The following is a 21,173-nucleotide window of genomic DNA, read 5'->3' on the forward strand; positions in this document are numbered from 1 at the left end:
CTTGTCTGATTTTAACAAACCTTTGCGGCTACTGCGAAAAACAATTGACCGAACCCTCAAGTCAAACAGCCACATTTCCAAAGCTTGTTTGCATAACAATGAAAGTTTCAGTTTACATTTTGTTTTTAGATTTCAACATTTTTTTCGTAAAAAGACTTATTTACTGCGTATTTTGTGCCTAATTCTGCGCACATACTTTATGTCTACCAGCTTGACTACTGAGGTCAGTCTTTCCAAAGTTAAGGCCACACGGGTAATTACTTTGAACTGCCAGCATGTAAAAATCGAAAAGACAACCTTTAGTAAGGAAAAAAGCGTACATTTTCGTTTAATTACATTATACGTCAAAGAAATGCGTCAAGCGGAGACGTAAGATCGTGAGATAGATAGTAAAAGTGATACCTCCCACCAGTCAAACGAGTCTTACAAGTGTGCGTTGCCTTCCATGGACACTCAGATTTGCATGTTGCCGCCAAGGAAAACGGCTTACTTTAACCAAAATATTCTGCGGTGTACGTCGTGCGTGCTACATCTTATAACGACACCGCTGTCACTCTTCGAACCATCCGAGGTCACGACAGCACGCCCTCGTCAGGGGCACTCGATTCTAAGCTAGCCTGTTCGGATCCTGGTTACGAAACAAATTTTCACCGCCAGTATTTGGCCGTCAAGGAAAGAAGGGCAGATGGCGTAAGGTTCCTGATCACACACTTAGTGCCGTGGGATGGGAACGAGGTGTCCAGAACTTCCTTTGGCGTTATTCAGGAGGAGTAGAAGCCAGGTTTCGTCGTCTCCCTTCTTTCATCACCATACAACAAAAACCTGACACCACACTATACGCACCCATCGATGCAACAAATGCGTTAAATTTAAAGCGATGTACCAGCACAACTCTCCCGCTGTAGTACTACGAAACGGACTTTCCTTGAAAGCTGTTCCCAAAATAAAAGACTCTTATATCGGTTCAAAACATAACACATACTGAAATGTGAACAGGCAAACCCCACGCAAATAGTGACAAAGTCAGATTCCTATGAATCCCAAGTCCTAAAATTAGATTCAAGCTTAGTTCTTAGACTAATAGGTGTTTATATATTTTTTGTTACATGTAACGTGTGCAACCAACGTTCGAGCAAGACTCGCACACCTAAGGTGACCAGATGAAATTGTTTAAAAAGGAGGACAAACAGCTTCAAAAAGGATGACAAAGGAAGAAAAAAGAGGACACATGAAACGGGTCAACTGCAGATGAGGATACCATCCGTCAGCTTTGGACAAGTCACGTGACTGCCGGGAATTACCACTAAAAACTAGCAGTTAATTATTACTGATGGTCAGGTGGTCGTTAACTGAGCAATATAAAAAAAAAATGGTTCAAATGGCTCTGAGCACTATGGGACTTAACATCTGTGGTCATCAGTCCCCTAGAACTTAGAACTACTTAAACCTAACTAACCTAAGGACACCACACACATCCATGCCCGAGGCAGGATTCGAACCTGCGACCGTAGCAGTCGCGCGGTTCCGGACTGAGCGCCTTAACCGCCAGACCACCACGACCGGCTGAGCAATATAAAATAAAATTAAAAACATTGATTGTGGTGACAGTGTGGCGTCAATTGTTTTTTTATGTCAACAACACGGAATTGTTTACAAAGCGAAAAACGTAAGACCATTCACCTAGCTTCACTCGACGCACCGCTACCAACATCTACAACTCAAGCAGCAACTGACGACATGTAAACTGCACTTTAACCTTCCGAATACAAATGAATTGAATTACTATGAAACAATGAAATAAAACCTTGACAGTTAATCTGTCGAGTTATTTCATACGTTCCAGCTCCGCATATCTTATATTCTGCTTCAAATTCATTTCTCTCTTTCTTGAAAGCTGGATATTTGCAGAAAAGGACATCAGAAAATGTACACTTTCGTTTAGGCATAGCCAAATATTTTACGTAACTCACTCGGTTAAAAATACACTCACAAATCACACGTGCACTACAGGAAGCCCAGCCAATGCAAAGCGAAGTTACGAAACGAAAATTTTAAACAATCGATATTTGTATTCGCTTATAGGTAGATCAACGGTAACATCTACGATCTTGGTGCCACCTACTAACACCACCTTCGTGCTTGTTTATCACGAAAGCTGCGCCAATAGTTAAAGTATTTAAGGAAAGAGCAATAGAACGGGACGAATTGTAAATTTAACTTTATTACGCTCAACTTTGCGAAAAGGCCGGACATTGTAAAAATCCGTCCGGACCCCGGGCAAAGAGCCAAAAGGAGATGTCCGGATTAATCCGGACGTCTCGTCACCCTACGCCCACCAAAGCTGATGAAAAGTTTTCTTCTCTGAGAACGCAAAGTAGCATTCCAAGTTCTCAAGGGATAAGATTCATCTGGAGAAGAACCAATTTTAGCATACCTGTCAAATAGCTAAATACTGAAAGCGTAAAAATCATGACAACTAGTGAGCAATGGAAGATGAACACGTGTAAGAAATTCCATACCGCGAGGGATTAACCGAGCGGTCTTAGGCGCTGCAGTCATGGGCTGCGCGGTTGGTACCGGCGGAGGTTCGAGTCCTCCCTCGGGCATGGGTGTGTGAGTTACTCCTTAGGATAATTTAGGTTAAGTAGTGTGTAAGCTTAGGGACTAATGATCTTAGCAGTTAATTCCCATAAGATTTCACACACATTTGAACATTTGAAATTCCATGTGTAAGATTTATATGTGTATAAAAAGATGAATGTCTGTGTGTTTTCTTTCAGGAGCAAAGAGTATATGAGCTCTGGGCAATAACTTCAAGCCACAAAGATGGCCTTATGAACTCTATAAAAAGGAATACAATGAGCATAATGTATAATCTCGATTGTCAACTTCGTAAATTTACTGTCTCAGTTTCTAATTTTTTCTGTGTATCTTTACTTTGAGAATTCAGATTCAGAGCTCACCATATTTGTGTATCCCTAATAGTCAAATGACAGAAATACTATGTTTGATTCACGTAAATCCGTAAAGTACTCAATCCCATAATGTTAACGGCGACATGTGAACCTTAATTTCCAAGATTCCCGTGGAAGGCAATGTAACATTATGTGATTGCCCTACCATTTTAAGTCATTCACTAACCGAGCAGTAACTCGTCAACAGCTACAGTTAGCAAATAAGGTTGCGAGAATGTGAAAAGTGAACGTCCTGTGACGTGACGTGTTTGTTGTAGAAGTGCCCTCAGAGATACAGGGATTTATTGACTTTGAAAGCCGCTGCGCGAAAGGCGGACAAAAGAACAACACTTTTACACATTCTTTTGATATACGAGATATTCTCGATGAACATACTCACTCTTATGTCTCTTGTAATTTTTGTCGGATACGGATTTCGTGCCACCGTATTACTATTATTTGAAAATATTATGTTAGTGTAATGTGAAAGTGCCATACAGCATAACAGTAGATTTATGTGAGAAGCTATATTATGCGACATTTGTCGGGACCTTCAGAAGATTGTAAGTTCATTGCCTATTGATTGCCATAAATTCAAAGCTAAATGGAACTTGTATATAGACTGTTTATTTAGTATAGAACCTATGTCTCACTACCAGAATGAGATTTTCACTCTGCAGTGGAGTGTACGCTGATACGAAACTTCCTGGCAGATTAAAACTGTGTGCCCGACCGAGACTCGAACTCCGGACCTTTGCCTTTTGCGGGCAAGTGCTCTACCAACTGAGCTACCGAAGCACGACTCACGACCGGTACTCACAGCTTTACCTCTGCCAGTACCTCGTCTCCTACCTTCCAAACTTTACAGAAGCTCACCTGCGAACCTTGCAGAACTAGCACTCCTGAAAGAAAGGATATTGCGGAGACATGGCTTAGCCACAGCCTGGGGGAAGGTAGGAGACGAGGTACTGGCAGAAGTAGAGCTGTGAGTACCGGTCCTGAGTCGTGCTTCGGTAGCTCAGTTGGTAGAGCACTTGCCCGCGGAAGGCAAAGGTCCCGAGCTCGAGTCTCGGTCGGGCACACAGTTTTAATTTGCCAGGAAGTTTTTATGTCTCACTACTTCACGACCATATGTATCTGATTTTCTTTTATGTTTCTGCAAAGTTTGATGGTTCACGCCTACGAACTGTTTCGTCGAAATCGGACGGAAGTTGCATACGACGAAATATTTTCTCCGCACCTTATTCTACTGGTAAATGCATGATAAACTTCGTTCCCTTAGGAAATTCATGTTGAGCTATCCATAAAACACTTTTATTTTCAATAGTCATTTACCCTCCTCTGCAAAGCAACTTCTGACAGATCAGACGACTCAACAAGAAACAGCCGCACACAGTCGGCATAAAATTCCTGACAAGTATGACGTAATGACAGAACAAAAACCTAATAAGATCAACAGTTATAATAAAAAAATTTAATAACAATAATGAAATTTCTTCTAAATAGTTTCATAACATTTAAACTCTTCCATGTAACACTAAGGTTAAGAAATTCTGACAGGTCTCTGCGTAATTTCTGAATTTCGTGATCAAAAAAATGGTTCAAATGGCTCTGAGCACTATGGGACTCAACATTTGTGGTGATCAGTCCCCTAGAACTTAGAACTACTCAAACCTAAGTAACCTAAGGACATCACACAATACCCAGTGATCACGAGGCAGAGAAAATCCCTGAGCCCGCCGGGATTCGAACCAGAGAACCAGGGCGCGGGAAGTGAGAACGCTACCGCACGACCAATTTCGTGATCAAATGACATTCTTCGATCAGATACATCCGATAATGTTGTAATGTTGCTGTTTTATCCGTGAGCATGTATTGGCCAGTTAGCCAAATATAGATGTTATTCTTTATTCTTGGATACAGCTGCCAGTCCGGTTGCTGTACGTCCTAAAATTGTATCGAACATTCTAACGTTTTGTTAGTGACAGCTTGTTTCTCTTCGTCCAGTTCCATACCTGAGTTTGATCTCTTCAATATAATATGTGTGCCAATTTTCCCATCTGTCACAATATGCGATAGGCCGCAGCAAGATTTTGTATAGTCTCACTACCGTTGGGATCGCCACTACAATAACTAGTTATGTCTATTGGCCTAAAATACATTATATATCTTTATGTGCTTTTATCTGCAAATATATTTCCACCGCCGATTGTAGCTGCATGTTAATGCACAAAAGTAAACATATTCTTATACAGTCCACTTTGTGTACCAGTTACGTTCCTTCCAGGGTAGGCTGATACAATTGCTCCAGACTGAACAATCATATACAACCATTCACTCGACGAAAGCTCCGTACCCAAAGACTAGAATGTTGGACAGGTCACACCAATATTCACCGAGCGAGTGACGCAGTGGTTAGCACACTGGACTCGCATTCTGGAGGACGACGGTTCAGTCCCGCGTCCGGCCATCCTGATTTAGGTTTTCCGTGATTTTCCTAAATCGCTCTAGGCGAATGCTGGGATGGTTCCTTTGAAAGGGCATGACCGACTTCCTTCCCCGTCCTTCCCTAATCCGATGAGACGGATGACCTCGCTGTCTGGTCTCCTCCCCCTAAACAACCCAATCCCAATATTCAAGAAAGGTAGTTGGAGTAATCGACTGAATTACAGATTCATATCATCAACAGTGATATGCAGCAGGATTTTGGAACATATATTGTGTTCGAATACTAAGAATTACGTCGAAGAAAACGGTCTATTGACTTACAGTCAACACGGATTTAAAAAATACTGTATTGTTCTTGTGAAACACGACTAGCCCTTTACTAGTGTTGAGTGTTATTAATAAGCGATTTCAAATTTATTCCGTATTTCTGGATTTCCGCAAAGCTATTGACACTGTAAGACATAAGCGGCTTTTAGTGAAATTGCCTGCTTATGGAATATCGTAACAGTTTTGTGACTAGATTCGTGACTTCCTGTCAGAGAAGTCACAGTCTATAGTAACTGACCGAAATCCATCGAGTAAAACAGGGAGAAATTTCTGGCTTTCCCCGAGGTAGTATTATTCACCCTGTGCTGTTCCTTATCTATATAAACGGTTTGGGAGACAATCTGAGCAGCCGTCTTGGGTTGTTTGGAGATGACACTGTCAAAAAATAAAAAAAGTGTGTGAATTCCTAAGGGACCAAACTGCTGAGGTCATCGGTCTCTAGACTTACACAAAACTAACTTATGCTAAGAACAACTCACACGCATGCCCGAGGGAGGACTCGAACCTCCGGCGGAAGGGGGCCGCGCAATCCGTGACATGGCGCCTGTAACCACGCTGCTGACACTCATTTATCGACTAGCAAAGTCGTCAGAAAGTCAAAACAAATAGTAAGACGATTTTTAAAAGATATCTATATGGTGCGAAGATTGGCAATTGACCCTAAATAACGAGAAATGTGAAGTCGTCCACATGATTGCTAAAAGGAATCCTTTAAACTTAGGTTACACGACAAATTAATCAAATCTAAAGGCCGTAAATTCAAATAAATACCTAGGAATTAAAATTACGAACAACCTAGATTGGAAGGAAGACAGAAAATGTTGTGCAGAAGGCTAATCAAAGACTGCGTTTTATAGGCAGGACACTTAGAAAATGTTACAGATCTATTAAAAAGATCCCCTACACTACGCTTGTCCGTCCTCTTTTAGAACACTGCTGTGTGATGTGGGATCCTTAAAAGACAGGATCGACGGAGTACATCGAAAAAGTTCAAAGAAGGGCAGCACGCTTTTTATTATTGGAAATATGGGAGAGAGTGTCAACAAAATGATGCAGGATTTGGGTGGACATCATTAAAACAAAGGCACTTTTCTTTGCGGCGGAATTTTCTCACGAACTATTAATCACCAACTTTCTCCTTTCGAAGATTTTGTTAACGCCGCCTACATAAGGAAAAAATATTACCACAATAAAATAAATCAGAGATCGCACGAAAAGATATAGGAGTTCCTTTTTCCGCGCGCTATACGAGACTGGAATAATAGGTGACCAAATGTGATTTGCAGCCGGCAACACTTTACGGGTTTTCCATCCTTTCCATGCTTTTTCTGAGGGTTTCCTGAAAAGGTAATTATCGGATCTGTCGCCGAACTATTGTACCAAATTAACTAGTGAATCCCACACCATAGAATATTGAGCTACGTAATCGTCTCAGAATATGTGTCTATACTCCATTTTTACTGTGACGTTATATTTTTATGACAATCTCTGTAAATCTACACTTCTTCATGCGTAAGGCTATCCTTTACTATTAAATTCTCCACAGTGTGTGAGGGCTATGGTATTAGTCTCTGGTCGCGGAAAAAATTACGTTTTCCAGTCTCACTATTGTTTCATCCTTCATCACTTTCCATGCTATGCTCCATAACAGGTCTACTTTTTATCCCGTAATTGCTTTCAGAAATCTTCTGCTATTTCTTCTGAATAACTGATTACTTAATTCATTATTTTAATTTCATTCGTTGTCGTATTTCTGTCGATAACTCTTGGCATCCCTGGAACCTTTTTTAAATTTCTTTCTGCTTCAAGTCTTCGCTGTTCGCTCTAGTTACCAGTCCGAATTATACAAGTATTTATTCTGCCTCACTCTCATACTACGGCTCCCTAGCACTGTTCGTGACTTGGTTTAACGCAGCCAGTGGCTGTTAAGAGTCATGTCTCCTTCACAGTTAATGTTGCTCAAATATTTCAAATGTTTCAAATGGCTCTTAGCACTATGGGACTTAACATCTGAGGTCATCAGTCCCCTAGAACTAAGAAGTACTTAAACCTAACTAACACACATCCATTCCCGAGGCAGGATTCGAACCTGCGACCGTAGCAGTCGCCCGATACCGGACTGAAGCGCCTAGAACCGCTCGGCCACCACGGCCGGGGTTCAAATCTTTTCATCGGCGCTTTTTTGGACTTAGCTTTCTGTGATTACTGAAACTGCACCAAAGTTCAGCTGGTCAAATACTGGTCATCCGTTTAAAAGAGTGCCCTGGTCCCATAGAGCGTTATACTGGGTGATTATAATAAAAGTGCAGCTACTGACAAACGTCCGGTGTGGGATGTAACTGTCGTACAGCAGTCAAGCTTGGCAGGTTTTCTAATGCGTTAATGCGGAACCGATTTACGCTGGGAAAAAAAATAATGCCGATTTTGACCAACAGACGTAATTCTAGCGATGTGGGTGCAAGGAAGACGTATGGAAATGTTTCCAAGTGTAATGGATTAGGAACGAGATGTGGGAAAAACAGATCAGACAAGTGAAAGTGCATAATGTTTATTTTATTACTATGAAGAACCAAAACTTGTACACCTGTCTAATAACGTGTAGGGCACCCGCGAGCACTCAGATGTGACGTAACGTGACATGGCATGGACTCGACTATTGCCTGAAGCAATGCTGGACGAAACTGACACCATAAACCCTGCAGGGCCGTTCATAAATCCGTACGAGTACGCAGTGGTTGAGGTATCTTCTGAACAGCACGTTGCAAGGCATCCCAGATATGCGCAATAGTGTTCATGTCTTGGGAGTTTGGTGGCCAGCTGATGTGTTTAAACTCAGAAGAGTGTTCCCGGAGCCACTCAGTAGCAATTCTGCACATGTGGGATGTCGCATTGTCCTGCTGGAACTGACTGAGTCCGTCGGAATGCACAATGGACATGAATGGATGCTGGTGATCAGACAGGATGCTTAAGTACGTGTCACCTGTCAGAGTCGTATCTAGACGTATCAGGGGTCCCATATCAATCCACCTGCATACGCCCCACACCATTACTGAGCCTCCACCAGCTTGAACAGTACCCTGATGATATGCAGAGCAAATGGATTGATGAGGTTTTTTCTCGAAACCTGCTCGCGTCCATTACGTCGGGTGATGCTGAGGGAATTAGATTAGGAAATGAAACACTTAAAGTATTAAAGGAGTTTTGCTATTTGGGGAGCAGAATAACATGGTGGTCGAAGCAGAGGAGATATAAAATGTAGACTGGAAATAGCAAGGAAAGCGATTTTGAAGAAGAGAAATTTGTTGACACAGAGTATAGATTTAAGTGTCAGGAAGACGTTTCTGAAAGTATTTGTGTTGTGGTTGACAGGAGAGCCAACCGTGTTAGTAAAGGAGACCGAAATGCACGCGTTTTAGCTCACGCAGGCTAGCGTGAGGTCTGGAACATGACAAGGGAATTAGAATTGACAAAAACCGACGTAGCTGGTGGAATTCTTAACTTTAATCCATTAACGGATGTAAGTAGGCTGATTAAGTTTTTTTATTGGTAACGCCGCCGCCACGTAGCGCTCTGTATGAAAATCACTGGCTGTGCCGTGTGCAGTCTGTGGCTGATTGGCATTGTTGTAATACTCGCCATTGTAGTGTCGGGCAGCGGCAGCTGGATGCTAACAGCGCGTAGCGTTGCGCAGTTGGAGGTGAGCCGCCAGCAGTGGTGGACGTGGGTAGAGAGATGGCGGAGTTTTGAAATTTGTAAGAATTGGTGTCACGAACTGATTTATATATTATGACTGTTAAGGTAAATACACTGTTTGTTCTCTATTAAAATCTTTCATTTGCTAACTATACCTATCAGTAGTTAGTGCCTTCAGTAGTTTGAATCTTTTATTTAGCTGGCAGTAGTGGCGCTCGCTGTATTGCAGTAGCTTGAGTAAAGAAGATTTTTGTGAGGTAAGTGATTTGTGAAACGTATAGGTTAATGTTAGTCAGAGCCATTAATTCGTAGAGATTTTTGAAAGTCAGATTGCGTTGCGCTAAAAATATTGTGTGTCAGTTTAAGCAAAGTCTTGTATAAATTTTTCACAGGGGACGTTTCATATGTCGACCCTTAGCCAAGGATACCTCACTGGAATCTTCTGATTTTTCCTTACAGTTTGTGTAATTAGTGTAGCTTTTGTTTATTGCTAGCGCGTAATCATAGAGAGAATTTCCTTTGTAGTTGCAGTCTTTCATTGTTGTACAGTAAAATAGTTGTGGCATGCATGTAGTTTTGCACGAAGTATTTAGCAGCTGCGCTTGCAATTAACTAGATATTATTTTCAGTGCTATGTTAATGTGTTCTCTTATTTTTGTTTTTCAAATTGTGTTTTTCTGTGTTGTCGTCTGAAAAATTGTGACAATAATGGCGTGTGAAAAACGTAACACTAGGCTCCAAAGTAAACTGAGAAATGACTGAAGACGAAAGCAGTGTGTTAGCGTCACCATGTAATGAATTCACTAACGTTCAAAGTAGTAATTTGGTAATAGCGCATAGGGAAATGGAGTGGGCTGCAAATAATTGTGTAGGCAGTGAAACAATTAGTGAACAGGGAAGCATTATCGATCGATCGGTCGGCAACAGCTCGCCTCAGGATTCCGAAATGACGGGACACAATCTTGCAGATACTGTAGATTCAGATTTTGCATCCTCACCGTTTTCTCAAATAAATCAAGACACATTTCCTGCTTTTCAAAATGCGAATATTGCAGGTTCAAATGCACTGCCGAAAAGCACTGAGGAACATGTTTCAGACACCAGTGCACTGTTATTACAGTTAATGCGACAAATGGGACAAAGGCTACAAAAGTTAGACACAACGCTTGAACAAAATCAGAAACAAATGGGACAAAATCTTCAAAAGTTAGACACAATGGAACAAAATCTTCAAAAGTTAGACACCATGGAACAAAATCAGAGACAAACACAGCAAAAACTTCAAACGTTAGACACAATGGAACAAAAGCTTCAAAAATTAGACATCACACTTGAACAAACACGTGATGATTTAACTAATGAGTTACATAACATCGAATCGAAATGTCAAAAAGTCTGTAATGACGTAAAAACACAAATTTGTGAGCATTTCCAACCTATTTTTTCGCGGCATGAAAATGCATTACAGAATCACGAAGCAGCCATAAAAAAACTGCAAACTATTGTTCATGAAAATCATGAGACCTTGCAAACTAAAATTGACTCAGTTGCATCTACCGATTCGGTTACGCAACTTGCAAAAACTCAAGCGAACTTAAAGGACACAGTAGATACTCTAAAAATTGGTTAAGAAAGACACACAGAGGAAATAATTTCACTGTCGGATAAAGTAGCCGAACTTTCAGATCAGTTCACTAACTTATCTACGAAGGTAGATGATCTGAATGACACAAAACCTGTAGCCTTCACTGACACTGAAGAGTATGAAAAATTTAGGAAATTCAAACAGAATCAAAATCAAATCAACACACAGTACAAAAGAGAAATGCGGGAAGTACAAAATCAGTTGGCTCAAGTAATACAAGAATTACATATTTCAGAGGACACTCGCGCCCCAGTATGGGAAGAGGGACATAGCAATACAGAACAACCACAAAATAATAACACAGGGCATTTCGGAAAACATGAAAGTAATTGGCAAGGTGCACCGAATTTTGAGATGGAACCGCCGATACGACGTAACAATGACCGATATGCTACCTGCCGACACGATGATTTTGACTATAAGCTGTTCATTACTGCACGTAAATTCAAAACATTTAAGAATTCTGGCAACGAAATTCATCCACAAGCGTGGCTCCATCAATTCTCTCATTGTTTTCCTCCCAACTGGTCATTAGAACACAGATTAGAATTTATGTGTGGCTACTTGGAGAATGAACCAGCTGTAAGAATGCGATCGGTCATTCACGATTGTCATAGTGAAGGAGAATTTTACCATGCCTTCCTCTCAGCATATTGGTTTCAAGCTACACAAGACCGAGTAAAACATAGCATCATAATGATGAAACATTTCGAACAATCTGAATTTTCCAGTCTTGTCAAATATTTTGAAGACATGTTACATAAGAATCAGTATCTTTCAAACCCATACAGCCCCTCAGAACTCATCCGCATTTGCTTAATCAAATTGCCTGAACATTTACGGCATATTATTTTGGCAGGCCGTTGCAAAGACGACATTGAAGCTTTTCAGGGACTCTTACAAGAATTAGAAATTGACATTGACAATCGCAGAACGGGAAAACAGGAACACAACAATTACAGGGTCACATCCGTCGCAATTCCGCGATGAAAGAAATAATAACTGGACACGACAAGGCTATTCTCACAATACAAATCGTGACCAAAAGAGACACCACCCGTATGACAACCGTTGGCAGAGTAGTAATAATTACAGGGAAAGGTCACCTCTCCGCGGTAATGACTATCACAGAGACAATCAGAGAAACAGCCAATATAGGAACCAAAATAATTACTATCAAGGGAGACGCAACGGTCCAGCGAGCAGTTACGATTCAGAGAGAAATTCTCCACCACGTGACCGACAAGAAAGAAACTATGGAATCTACCGACATGACGACAGACGATATGATCGTAACGACAGACCTGAATTGCAGCAGAACTGGTGGGATTCAAACACAGCAGGGCCCTCTCGACAAGGTAAATTTGTAGAAGTTAGGTCTCCAAATCCCAATAACGACGCGCGACAACAAAAACACAATAGGCAATGACTGGCACCGCAGGCAGCCACGTGCGCCCGCTGGCTCAGAGAAAAATAACATAGACGCTAACCTGGTCAAAATTTTTACTTTCTTTATCGACCTATACAACATGATAATTGCTTTGCAGTTTTGTGAGATTAAAGATGACTTTGCATTTGGTTTCTTTGATAGCTACACGATTATATCACGACGCTACTAATGTGTGACACAATTTACATTGTGCTTTTGCGGTGTATCTGTTTTATATCTGCACAGTTTTTCTGAATTATTCTGGAAAGTAAAACATGTTCTAGTGGTAACTTTTGTGGTATAGCTACAATTAGACAGCCTTTTCCATAGCACAGCAATACGTTACAGTACAGTACTTACTTCATCACGGTAAGAAGCGTAGTAACTACGATATCTATACGCAAAGCATTTCACCTTTGTTTATCATGAGATAAGTACATTGACTTCTGTAGAACTTAGCTTTCGGAGGACGATAACTACGACACTTCCACAGAGATTATCTTACAACACGACGCACAGTTTAGCGCTATAGTACACGTATTTGAGTGATTAATTTTGTATTTAAAACATTTATTTTTAAAGATATTTGAAATACAATGATACAAAGGTTTTCCGTGATACATTTCATTCCATTGCTGTAATCTGTAACACCTGAGGATATAATCACATTAATCCTCAGGGGGGTACACGCTTACTTTGTGTATCATGTGTTTGGCAAGCACAAGGAGCCCTAGCTAACATGGTATTTGCTTATACAACTTTACACATCGGTACCATATTTCTCTAACACAGAATTACACAGCTGTCTGATCATTTAACTGAGAGAGACAAATATTTATTTTCCTACATCAGTGACAGATGTTTACGTAATTACACAGTTGGATAACTTCACACTTATGAAATTGTATTTTGTCTGTACTTGTGAGCTGTTCATATGTTTTCCGAACCATTGTGATAATATGAGAACTTTGAATGTCGTATTTGGTGTGGGATCATGATTTTTAAAGTATGTCTGAGGTAGATGACACTTTTGACATGAGCAGAGAATTTTTTTAGGTTTTGAAATTATTGCAGAAAGCTACGACGATTTTGAGATTTGACTGAGGTGTTATGATGTTATTATTACGATGACTATGTGTATTATGCTGTTGCGGTATGTTTATGATCAATAAGCTGAGCTATTTGATTATGCTACTTATCTGTTATGATGGAATATTGAAGAAGTGTCGACGAATAAGGTAAGAAATAATGAGTAGAGGTTAGGGACTCTGGTTTGTGAAAAAGGTTGTTGGAAACCAAGAATCGCACTTTAAGAGTTATGAAATGTATGTAAATGCGTGAATGTATTACAATGCCAACGAAAATTTTTCGGACACTGTTATATTTACAGGATTTTGTTTCTACAGATTTGTAACGCAAGTTCTTGACCTGTGAAATTTTTTATATGAGACTGCCACTGTAGCGGAAACCGGTGTCGTAAATATTTCGGTAAGACAATTAAGTGACCACCTGCACGTAATGCGTCGTGGGCACCCAGCTGCGCGACAACCACCTGACAAAAGAGAGCCATTAGTGTGTGCCTTTCAGAGGCACAGGTAAAAAAAAGGGCCATTATCCTCTCTATTGACATTCCTTTCTAGTAAGCACCGCAAATACGACACGCTCATTACTGAGAATGATACTTACATCTGACAGCTGATTATAACAAACGTCTTTCTACGAGAGTTGAGAGAATTCTACTAAATTATGAAATGTCACATGACTACTGAATGTAATTTTTATGCTTTGTCCATAGTTGCTTATTTCATTTGATATCTGTTTTCCAGCTGTGTTGCAGCATTGGTTTTATAAAATTAAATGCATTTGCTAATGTGAACACTTTCTGTCGACAGATCTATTAAATAATTATTTTATGATCCACATTCTTCGAAAAAGGAGCTCTTGGAATGGAAAGAGCAATAAGAAGCGACTAATAACAGTAATTGTATATATATTTTTCTTTTCAAGTACTTGGTAATTTGTTGTTGCATTAGTTTTTGTGGTGCACCACTTTAATTGCATAGACATTAAGATGTGAATAGACATTGTCCTTATCTGCATTCTTGTCTTAAGTGTAACATTTTTTCTGCTTGAGCTTTGTCATGTTTAGGTATAAGTTATTGCATTTGCTGTGGCTGTTTGCCATTCATAGTGCTACTGAATGTCACTTTGTATTACTAGGTTAAGCCAATTTTATTACTGGTTTATTTTTCCTGTTTGCTGCGCATTGCCTTACATTAGTTGTAATATTGCTGCCTTTTTTGCCAATTTCCATTTTTTTTTATCATTGCTGTTTGTGTTAATTGTTTTGTGCTGCTGCATTGTCTCGTCCCTTAGTTTAGTATCTGAGCTCAGTAGATTTAAGTTAGCTTAAGAGGGGGTAGACTATATAAGAAACTAACTACGATGATTTGGAAGAAATGCATTGAGAAGCTATAAGAAAATGGTTTGGCCAAAAAATGTAGTGTACAGTGGAGAAAAACTATTTTTGAAAGAGGATGTGAACAGAATACAGAAAGCAGGTTTAGATAGGACTTTTTTGGGAATAATGATGATCTAAGGGAGATCTCTATGCAAAATACTGCAGTAAAACAAACCCTGTCCTTTCCTTTTGTGTTATCCCTCTATGTGTTTATGTACCCTTGTGTATTTGTCTTTTTCCTGCCTTTATGTGTTTAGCTAATAAAATATATGTTGTAGAATTTTTCTAATACTGTTTTATTTTCTTTGTAAATATGTTCAGACATTATTTATTGTGTTTTGTTTTAATGCTCATGTGTGAAGTTGATGTTTCAAAAGTTATTCTGATCTTTTATGTATGTACTTATGTCGTAATTTTTGTAACACTGATGTATTTGTTATTTCGATTCTTTTGTAAAGCCTGTATTACAGCAAATGTTATCTGTACTATTATGTTCTTTAATGACATATTTTGTCCTTTGTTATTGTATTCTTATGTTATAAAATTGTAATTGACACCAGTTCATCAAATTAAGTAACTTGTAAATTACATTCCACTGCACACATTTCTGTTGGTCATAGTATATGGATAATATGTGAGAAGTAGGGACTGATAGTGTTTGCACGGGTGTTAATAATTCAGCAAGGGACTGGATAACAGCATTGCTGGTTCTATGGACATTTCAAAAAAAATTTTTGTGAGTGCACAAGTGGTGGTTATGGACTCGCTATATTATTCGCAAGACTCTTCAATGGTGATTGTGCTCCTGAGCAGTCAAACAGATGGCTGCTGGCCATCTCTACAAGGACTACAGTGGGTCTACACCTTTGATGACCCACCAATACCATTATTTCTACAAGGTCTCCAGTTGGTCTGCATCTCTGGTGGCCCACCAATACCAGGACTACAGTGGGTCTGCTCGGAGATGACCTACCTACCAATATTCTTCAAAACTTCGACTGACTCTGCTGTGGGTTTGCTCTGTTGTGGCCCATTACCTGTCTGCATGTCAAGAGTCAGCACTGTCTTACCGTTGGAGGGACAACACTACTACTTCAAGACTGCATGGAAATCCACCACTTCCGTGTGCGTTTTCTTTTACTACTCAGACTTTGAGAAAAACACTGCAATTTTACTTTGATGAATGGTCAGGACTGTCTTTATGGACTGTGAGAAAATTTTAGCTTCTGACCAACATTGTATCAATAAGTGTGTGTATTTGATATCTTTATTATAGTAATCATGAAAAAATTTATCAAATCATTATTGGCCACTGCCCAAAACAATTTGTAAAAATTTTTTGCGGGGAGCATGGGGGCTATGTAAGTAGGCTGATTAAGTTTTTTTATTGGTAACGCCGCCGCCACGTAGCGCTCTGTATGAAAATCACTGGCTGTGCCGTGTGCAGTCTGGCTGGTTGGCATTGTTGTAATACTCACCATTGTAGTGTCGGGCAGCGGCAGCTGGATGCTAACAGCGCATAGCGTTGCGCAGTTGGAGGTGAGCCGCCAGCAGTGGTGGACGTGGGTAGAGAGATGGCGGAGTTTTGAAATTTGTAAGAATTGGTGTCACGAACTGATTTATATATTATGACTGTTAAGGTAAATACAGTGTCTGTTCTGTATTAAAATCTTTCATTTGCTAACTATGCCTGTCAGTAGTTAGTGCCTTCAGTAGTTTGAACATTTTATTTAGCTTGCAGTAGTGGTGCTCGCTTTATTGCAGTACCTTGAGTAACGAAGATTTTTGTGAGGTAAGTGATTTGTGAAACGTATAGGTTAATGTTAGTCAGGGCCATTATTTTGTAGGGATTTTTGAAAGTCAGATTGCGTTGAGCAAAAAATATTGTGTGTCAGTTTAAGCAAAGTCTTGAATAAATTTTTCAAAGGGGACGTTTCACGGAGAACGTCGCTCTTTCTGGTACATGATTCAAAATATCAATATTATGGATACTGGCGCCTTGCTAGGTCGTAGCAAATAACGTAGCTGAAGGCTATGCTAACTATCGTCTCGTCAAATGAGAGCGTAGAAGTAAGTGAACCATGGCTAGCAAAGTCGGCTGTACAGCTGGGGCTAGAGCTAGGAAGTCAGTCTAGACCTGCCGTGTGTCGGCGCTCGGTCTGCAATCATTGATAGTGGCGACACGCAGGTCCGACGTATACTACTGGACCGCGGCCGATTTAAAGGCTACCACCAAGCACGAGTGGTGTCTGGCGGTGACACCACATTCCTCCCTCGCAAATCTGCGTACGATTGTGGCATAAGGCTTCCGCCCGCCGTGGGGAGGACCGCATGTTGACGTATGCGACGAGGGGGAGAGCCTAACAACAGGCGTGGCTGTGCCACCCGCACCCTGCCATTCGGACCGCGGGGAGCTAGGAAACGCCTGAAAACCTGCTCCAGGGTGCACGCCAACATGCGGTGTATGCGCCTGTAGAGAGAGAGGAGGGGCCGAAGGGTTGACCTCAATCGGGCCGGGGCACCCGACGGGTGAAGACGACATATGGTCCGGAGCGGGCAAGAGTTCCATGTCGGAGGACAACTGGTCACGGGAAGCGACCGGACGCTGACCGGACGGCACCGTCGCTGAAAGCAGACGGCGAGCGGCAGATCCCGCGCGACGACAGAGGCGCAGCTGATTGAGATGCCGACGCACCTCACCAGAGGCCCCAAAAACCAGATACATAGCGCGTCCGAGGCATCGAAGAATGCGCCTTTCGAGCCAACGCCGTGAACCACGATATTGGCGATAGTAGACAACGTCGCCTGGAGCAAAAGCAGGTGTCTGCCGCTGCACGAGAACCTGATGCGGCGGATGCAGGAAAGACATCAAGGTTCGATGAGGGCGACTGTGGAGCAAGTCAGCCGGCGAGCGACCATCTCGGGGCTGATAGCGATAGGAGGACAAAAAGAGCAATAACGCGACTTTCCGAGAATGAGACTCTTTCAACTTACACATCTGTGACTTGAAAGTCCTGACCAATCGTTCAGGGGCACCGTTTGACTGTGGCGAAAACGGCGCAGACGTCAGATGTTGAATACCATTGGCCTTGCAGAATGACTGAAATTCTGCGGACATGAATTGTGGGCCATTGTCGGAAACAATAGTCTGTCTAAGACCTTCAATGCAAAAGATAGCGGATAGCGCTTGGATGGTTGCAGATGACGTCGTGGAAGACATCCGTACAACAAAAGGAAAATTACTGAATGAATCTACCACAACCAACCATCGAGCATTCCAGAATGGACCAGCAAAATCTATGTTTAAGCGTTGCCAAGGGGAAGTGGCTTTTGGCCATGCAAAGAATTTCCGCGGTGGTGCTGATTGTTGTTCGGCACACACCATGCAAGAAGAGCACATATTCGTGATCGCGGCATCGATTCCGAACCAAGTACAGTGGTGCCGAGCAAGTTGTTTCGTTTTCGCTATACCCCAATGTCCTTGATGGAGAAGCTGTAAGACAGAGGAATCTAACGAACGTGGTATCACGACCCTGGACTGACCATTATCAGAACGCAACAGCAAAACACCACGTCGTACAAAAAGTCTCTCCTTGTGAGCAAAAAATCGGCGAACCAACGGGTCCCCGATCCGTGACTTGGACAACGGCCATTGCGTAACAACAAAACGCAGAATGGGAGCAAGGACAGGGTCGGCAGCTGTGGCTGTAGCTACACGACGAAAATCAATAGGAAACGATTCGACCAAGTCATTGGTTTCCGCATCAATGAACATGCAACCAAGTTTGGAGGAATCGAATGCCCTATCCTCAGCAACAGGCAAGCGGGACAACGCATCGGCGTTTCCGTGCTTAGCAGTGGACCGATACAAGATATCGTAGCGGTACTGTGAAAGGAAAATAGACCAGCGAATTAATTTCTGCGCTGTACGTGGAGATATAGGCTTGGTCGGATGAAAAAGCGATGTCAAAGATTTGTGGTCTGTGATTATGGTAAAGTGACGACCATACAAGAAATCATGAAACTTTGTAACACCAAATACGAGAGCCAATGCTTCTTTCTCGATCTGTGAATAATTTCTTTGCGCAGACGAGAGCAATTTGGACGCAAAGGCAATAGGGCGATCGTGCGATCCATCTTTGTGCGCAGGCACAGCACCGATACCGAAATCCGATGCATCCACCATCAGCAAAAGGGGCTTCCGGGGATCGAATGGCGTAAGGCAAGTATTGGAAATCTCACGCCGATTTCAACAGGCGAAAGGCGCGTTCGCATTCCGTCGTCCACACGAACGGGTCACCTTTAAAGCGTAAGCGACGAAGCGGAGCTGAAATGGAAGAGGCATGCGGAATATATCTCTTATAATACGTAATTTTTCCCAGCAAACTCTGTAGCTGCTTCAAATTCTGCGGCGACTGCAAGTCTTGTATGACACGGAGGTGCGTTGGACTGGGATGTATGCCTTGGACATTGAGTACGTGGCCCAAGTATGGCAAGTCCCGAGCAAAAAATACACATTTGTCCTTTCGCAAGCGAAGACCATTTTGTCGCAAGACCTGAAATAATGTTCTGAGATTGGCCAAATGTTCTTCTTCCGCCTTTCCGGAGACCACAATATCGTCCAGATAATTTGTTGCAGTAGGGACTGACGCACAAACAGTTTGTAGATATTGCTGAAACAATGCAGGGGCGGATGCACACCCGAATGGCAGTCGTTTGAATCGATACAAACCAAGATGCGTGTTAACCACCAAAACGCGCTGGGATTCTTCGTCCACCGGTATTTGCAAGTACGCATCTGCTAGGTCCAACTTCGAAAAATATTTACCAGGGCACAGTTTGTCAGAAAGATCTTCCGGGCGGGGTAAAGGAAAAGTTGCAATCACTATTTGTGGATTCACTGTTGCCTTGAAGTCCTCACAAAGTCTCAACTTTCCGGAAGGTTTTGGCAAAAGTACAAAGGGTGATGCCCAGAGAGAAGCCTGCACACGTTCAATTACACCTTGTGATTCCAAATCGTGTAATGTTTTTGCGACCTCATCACGCAGTGCGTGGGGAACATTGCGCGCTCTGAAAAATTTCGGTTGCGCCTTGACTTTCAGTTCCAAATGTGCTTTATAGTTCTTAGCGCAACCGAGGCCCGGTGCAAAAATGTCTGCAAATTCTTTACATAGCCGAGAAACACTGTCTGAAGGCACAGTCTAGTTCACTGAGAGGAGCTAGTTAACATTTGCGGCACGCAACGGAGGTGCGCCCACCAGTTTGTAAGTGTCTTGATTGATCAGTGGAACTGAAGCTCCTGTATCGAGCTGGAATGGTATCACTTTGCCGTTAATGTCCAAGTCCACAAAAAGTTTATTGTCCTGCTGACGACCAGAGCGACTGTTTCGTGCAACGTGAACTGACAGTGGTACATAATCACTTGCGACTTGACGGGAGTTCCGGCGATGTCAAGCACAGTATTTTTGGGACGAACACAATCACTGTTAGAGAGTGGCACTGGGCGGAGTGGAATGAACTACATGAATTTCCATGGGCGAAGTTTCGTGAGCCTGAGTATCCTTGGTTCGATTCCGATTCCGGCGCGAAGCAAAGGTCCTGGAACAGGTTCGAGCTTCCGATCTGAGCTTTTTCTGGCAAACACTCTGAACATGTCCTTTTTTTATTACAATAAAAGCAAATAGTTTGGCGTGACGGGCAATTCTCACGCGAATGTTTAGTAGCACACCGCGGGCATTATTTGATCACTGCATTTGCTTGCCGGCGCGGCACACGTGGCTGAGAGCCTGGCGGCAGCGGCGCGGCCGGGCGCGAAGGCTGTTTACTGCTCCGTGCAGCTCGCCCGGCGGGCCGGTTAACCTGACATACTGCTGGCGAAGTTTCAAATGATTCCTGAGCAAAGTCAAGTGTGTCCTGCCGATCCAATATGTCCATCACTTGTTGAAGGGAGGGATTTGCTAGTTTCAAAATCTGTCCCCTTATACGAACATCAGAAACGTTCTGTGCAATTGCATCACGTACCATAGTATCTGAATAAGGCAGGCCACATTGACAATCAAAAGCACAATCCCTAGTAAGGCTTTGCAAGGTTACAACCCACTCCCGATTAGTCTGACCTGCCGTACGTTTTGTACGAAAGAAGCTATACCTTTTCGCAACTACATTGACTGATTCCTGGAAATATGCATCTAATGCAGACAAAATTTCTTCGTAGGA

Source organism: Schistocerca gregaria, chromosome 5, assembly GCF_023897955.1.
Source record: "Schistocerca gregaria isolate iqSchGreg1 chromosome 5, iqSchGreg1.2, whole genome shotgun sequence".
Lineage (NCBI taxonomy): Eukaryota > Metazoa > Arthropoda > Insecta > Orthoptera > Acrididae > Schistocerca > Schistocerca gregaria.